The sequence below is a fragment of the Gossypium hirsutum genome, chromosome A12 (genome assembly GCF_007990345.1).
Source record: "Gossypium hirsutum isolate 1008001.06 chromosome A12, Gossypium_hirsutum_v2.1, whole genome shotgun sequence".
In the NCBI taxonomy this organism is placed as follows: Eukaryota; Viridiplantae; Streptophyta; class Magnoliopsida; order Malvales; family Malvaceae; genus Gossypium; species Gossypium hirsutum.
The window spans coordinates 15,530,182-15,535,910 of record NC_053435.1 but is presented as its reverse complement, the minus strand read 5'-3'; the positions used below and the strand labels follow the sequence as shown (position 1 = coordinate 15,535,910).

Genomic DNA, 5,729 nt, shown 5'->3' with positions numbered 1-5,729 from the left:
TAGTTTTGGGACCACTAATCCAAGGACAAAAAAATTATTTTTAATATTATTTTATGTGTTGTGGCATGATTATATGAGAGTATGAAAATTTTGGTGAATTAATTTTAGCGATTTCATGCTTAATTGTGAAAAATGACTAAATTGAATAAAGTGCAAAAGTCCTATTTTGATAGCTAAGGGTGTCAAATAGCTAGAGAACCTAAATTGGGGGTCTTTAAAGGGAAATTAGACCCTTAAAAGACAAGCTAGCTAGCCATAGAGACATGAGGAGTAAAAAAGTCAAAAGATGACTAGGGTTGGTAATTGATGACACTAGCAAATTAAATATTAAAATAAAATCAAAGGGGTCATCTTTCTTCTCTATTTTTCCATAAAAAATAGCAGCCATTAGAGGGGTTTTTTAATCTTGAAATTTCAGCCACTTAGTCTCTCTACAAGTACGTGATCTTGATGGTTTTTCTTGATGATTTTTGTACTTTTAGAACCCTTGTAGCATGAGCTTTCAAATAAGGGGACTATTTTGCAAAATGGTTGAAAGTCTAAGGTCTACCATGAGAGTGTTCATGTTTTTTTCTGAAATTTTATGGAAGAAAAGAATCATGGTTGTGAAATAAACAACTTTTGTAAAGTAGTTTTCATGGAAACTCTAACTAAGGACCATTTTGCATAAGTTGTAAAATGGGTGATAAATGTGTGAAATAATGAGAATAGTGGGCTCATTCTAGTATAAAAAGTATTCATCTAGGCTTGGTTAGTAAGAAAATGTGATAAAAATCAATTTTCAAACCCAGGGGTAAAATGGTTATTTTGTGAAAGTTTAGGGGAAAAATTGTTATTTTTCCTAATTATGAATTTTTGAGTGTCTAGATTAATATGCTGATGAAATGAATGAATTTCTATCATTTTAGATCAAGAATTACAATATCTGGGCTAGACTGGGGAAAAGTAAAATAAGTGGACAAAGCCAAACTAGTCGCCACATTTTGAGTACCGAGGTAAGTTGTATGTAAATAATACAACTACATTGTTATTATATGTGTTTGAATTGATATAGCATAAATTTATTGTTTGTGGAAATGATTATGTATGATGAATATTGAGATAGTAGAACTCTCGTTTGAACCTTAGGAAATAAATCGGATATTCACGCCATGACATTCGGGTTATTTGTGTGCCAGTGTAAGATATGTCTGGAACATGCATCGGCCGCATTATGACAGCCAGTGTAAGACCATGTCTGGGACATGGCATTGGCATTGAGATGAGAACCAGTGTAAGACATGTCTGGGACATGTATCGACCTCAAAATGTAAACCAGTGTAAGACATGTTTGGGACATGGAATCGGCATGTATAGAGATGCCAGTGTAAGACCATGTCTAGGACATGACATTGGCACAGATACGTGAGAGTTAGTTTAAGACCATGTCTAGGACATGGCATCTGCATTATACCCTATGTTTGAGGCTTAGTGAATATCTGATAGCATTCCAAATGGTTCAACGGTGAGAGTTACAGTTTAAGTTAAACGAGAAAAGTATAACCATGTTGTGAGTGGTACGTGTACCTAATTGAAATGTATGATATGTGAGCTCAATATATGCTATGTGAATTGAATTGGATAGTGATGAGTAAGTTATGCTTATGCCTACTTTTGTATTATGAGCATGATGATGAATGGTAAAGTTGTTGTTATATCTATTTGCATGCGACTTACTAAGCTTTCCTTTTCATTTTCTTATAGTGTCGCCAAAGTAGCTCGAGGATCATTGCCTATGTCGAAGAAGCCAGTCACACTATCATCCGAAGTACTTGGTATAGTTAGATTTTTTATTTTGATTATGGCATGTATAGGACCCTGACTTTTGAGTTTTGTGTCATTGTTAATTGGCCAAATGTGTTGGCTTACTTTAACATTTGATTCATTTTGTATAAGGCCATGGAAAATGGCTAATATTGAAAGTTTATGTATATGAATGCAAGATAGTCTTTCATGAATGTGAAATTGTTGGCATGGTTGAATATAAGAAATGTATATAGGCCTTAGCTATGGTTGTTTGGTTGAGAAATCTTATTAAGTTGGACTTTGATATGTTGGTTGATGTTTGATTGTGTTTCAGGTGGCAAAGGCTTGGTAGATAGCCTTATATTATCTACACGGGTAGACACACGGGCGTGTGTCTAGGCCGTGTGTGACACATGGTTGGCCCCATGGGCATGTTGTTCAGCCGTGTGTCCCCTGCACGTAATAATTTGCAAGTTAGTATGCATGGTAGTAAAAACACGAGCAGAGACACAACCGTGTGTCTCAGCCGTGTGGAGGACATGGTCTCTGGCCACGGGCGTATGCCTTTGCCATGTGCCCTAAATTGGATGTTGACGTCAGAAACAGAATGTCAAGGTTTTTAGACACGGGCTAGGACACTGTCGTGTCAAGGCCGTGTGGCGGACACGGGCCATATACAAGGGCGTGTGTCAGGCCGTGTAAAAACCCCTGTAGATTCGAATTTAGAATTTAATTCACACGGGCATGGGACACGGGCGTGTCCATAGATGTTTAGGTCGTGTGTGTCACACGGGCCATCAACACGGCCGTGTTATAATGACCACACGGGCGTGTTGCCCTTTCATACGGGCGTGTGCCCTGTTTCAAGAGTTGTTTTTCTAAAATTAGTTAAAGGACCTGGGTTGGTCCCGAATGGTTTCCAATGGATGTTTGGGGCCTCGTAGGCCCATATTAAGGAGTTTAAACAAAGTTCGAAAAAGTTTTAAGTTTGATCGAGTCTTAATGACATCGATATGATTGTATGCATGTGATTAAGTGTGGTAACGCCTTGTATCCAGTCCCGGCATAGGGCTCGGGTGTGGGGTGTTACAGTGACATCCACCTGAGATGTTTTAAAAACTTTGCAATTTTGTCCTTGTTTGATCCCAAGGTGGTATTGAGCTTTCGTGAGCTTGTATTTTACCCAAAAATGATTATTTATCGTATTTTATGCATGCAATGCTCGTATTTGGAAATTTAATGATGGAATTAAAACACAATCAATTATAGTTTCTCTAAAAACAAACATAACATCTTATAGCTCAGACCCGATGACCAAGTTAAGTAAGAGGTTTTACATGATTAAACTTTACAAACAAGTGCTTTACTTCTTTTCTTAATTCTTTTTTATAGCACTCTATTTATGAATTTAGAATTTCATTTAGCTTTATGATATGAAATTGAATACTTTTAATACCAACCCTCGGTCACTCAATTAAATCACAACTTTAAACAACTTTTAAGCTTTAATCATAACTATTTTTGACAGAGCTTAGTTAGGATGCTATTGATCTTTTTACATGAAAATCGATATTTTTTTTTGTACCTACCTATGGTTACTCAATTAATCATATCACTAAGTTCTTACTCGTAAAATCAGCCAATGGAGTAATCTAGTGCTTATCATGATTATCATACTTGACCACCTCTTGTGACATATTTCACCTTTCTAAACGTCTGCCTGTTTTGAGCTATCATATTATTGAAGTACTTATAGGCTTTTGATAGGTGTTTATTAGATATACTCGTTAGTCATTTTCACATTGGGTTGATGCTTAGTTTTAAGTGAAATTACTAAATTTTGTGTTATTTTTAAAATTTCAAAATTTGGTTAGATAGTTGTTTATTTGCTTATTTAGTATATTTTAGCATCATTTAAGTTTAATTAGTGTATGTTGAAAGTGTCAGGATTTGTATTTTTAGTGAAGTGATTTCATCATAATTACTTATAATTTTTTAAAATTGATTAAATAAACAAAATGACCCTATGTTATTTAATTAATCTATTTTAAAGTTTGAAAGAAAATAAAAATCGAAGAATAAGTAATGGAATGATCATACCTTAATCAATCTTGTAACTTTGGTACTTATTGGCCATAGTGGAGCTGTCCAGGGCTGCCCGGGTTTGTAAGAAAATTATTCTTTGCTCATTTGGCTGAGTTGTTGATGCTTTGTAGGAGCTTCATTTGTTAACAAGAGAGACCCTAGGAAGGCGCCACCTGTTATGTTTTGTGTAAGCACTTGGGCTCCTCAGGTTGAGACCCTATGTGAGGCTTTGAGCCTTTTCCTAATTTATGGATCAAATTGTGAGTTTGTTTGGTTATATTGTATTCGGGCTTGAGCCCATTTTCCTATCTTATTATAACACATAAAAAATTGCTGGCATTGAGAGTTCTTCATATTGAAAAACCCAGTTAGTTTAATGGCAGCTGGTGAAGTGAATAGTTTAGTTCCAGAACTCTAAGATTCGAGACGTGCCCAGGATGGCTAAATCTGCATTCCATGGTCTTACCTTCTGTAGTACTATTAATAATATTATACAAATCTCAACAATAATGTGATTCCCTACATAAATGATTTCAAACTATCAATTATTTTAGATCAATCATTATAATATCTAAGTTTATAATTAAATTTGTGTTACGAATTAAATGGTCATTAATTCAATTGAAAAAAATATCTAAGTTTATAATTAAATTCGTGTTACGAATTAAATAGTCATTAATTCAATTGAAAAAAATTTAAAAATAAAGATTTTAAAACTAATCAAATTTATTATAAGATAAATTATGTCTTTCTACATCTATATGTATAACTAGTTTAAACTACAACTTTAAGAAGATATTTAAAGTTAAAATTAATTATAAATGGTTAAGTTGGAAGATTTAAAATTTTTGCATGTGGGTTCAATCATTTATGTTATGTTGGTTTTTATAGAATTTTTTTTATTCACCCAAAATGTGGGTAGTTGAAAAATAATATATATATATATATATGATTTTGTGTGTGCGAGAGTTACAAAGGTTATGAGGGGCATCCTTATTGATGCTATTGAATCTTCCCTTGTTTGGTTGTGTTGTTTGTTAGATTGCGCTGTGGTGGTTATTGTATAAATGCCCATGTCTACGCACTACTAAACTTTGTAGTATAAGGTTTGTTTTATTGCTTCATTAATCTTGAATCCGGTTGATGGAAAATGTTATGAAGCTTCATTTGGGAGCAGGGATTTGGGGCTTTACAATCAGATTTTGTACTAGTCAGAAAAAAAATGGTTAACCATCGCTCATTTCTTGCTTAGATAATATTCAAATCTCATTCTCTACTTCCTTGAATGAGATAAGGCTATGAAGGTATTTCATTGTCTATCATCTCATTTATCTTTTTCAGTTTTCCTCATACAACCAACCACAAACATTTGGAAGCTTTTGTTATTCCCAGCCCAAAATTCCTTTTTCTTTTCCATCCACTTAATGCCACTAAAATAAAAAAATCAAGGTCCCACCGAGATTTGAACTCGGGTTACTGGATTCAGAGTCCAATGTCCTAACCACTAGACCATGGGACCGTTTCTGTTCAGAAATCCAAAAATAAAATACTAATACTATTTAACATCTGAAAATCTACCACGCTTCTAAGGAAACTTACCCCCATAGTCAAAAGACGTTGGATTTTTCAGTTTAACCTATTTAATAAATAAAATTATTGGAAGATATAAATATTTTTATAATCATATTTGTTATTTTTAATTTTTTTGTCGTTCATATTTTATTAATTCGTAACATTAACTAAGTTAACGACTTTATAAATAGTATGATTACATATATACTAAATTGTCGCACTTACAATATGAGTGAAAGATGTTATAACAACAAGATGACTTTAGTTGAAATAGTAATCTTAAAAGG

General features: G+C 33.7%; 1 non-coding gene across 1 annotated transcript; it reads right to left on the bottom strand.

Moving 5' to 3' along the window:
- Positions 1 to 5,317: 5,317 nt before the first annotated feature.
- TRNAQ-CUG (transfer RNA glutamine (anticodon CUG)) lies at positions 5,318 to 5,389 on the bottom strand. The gene has a single exon. It is a non-coding gene; the product is annotated as a tRNA-Gln (tRNA).
- Positions 5,390 to 5,729: the final 340 nt, after the last annotated feature.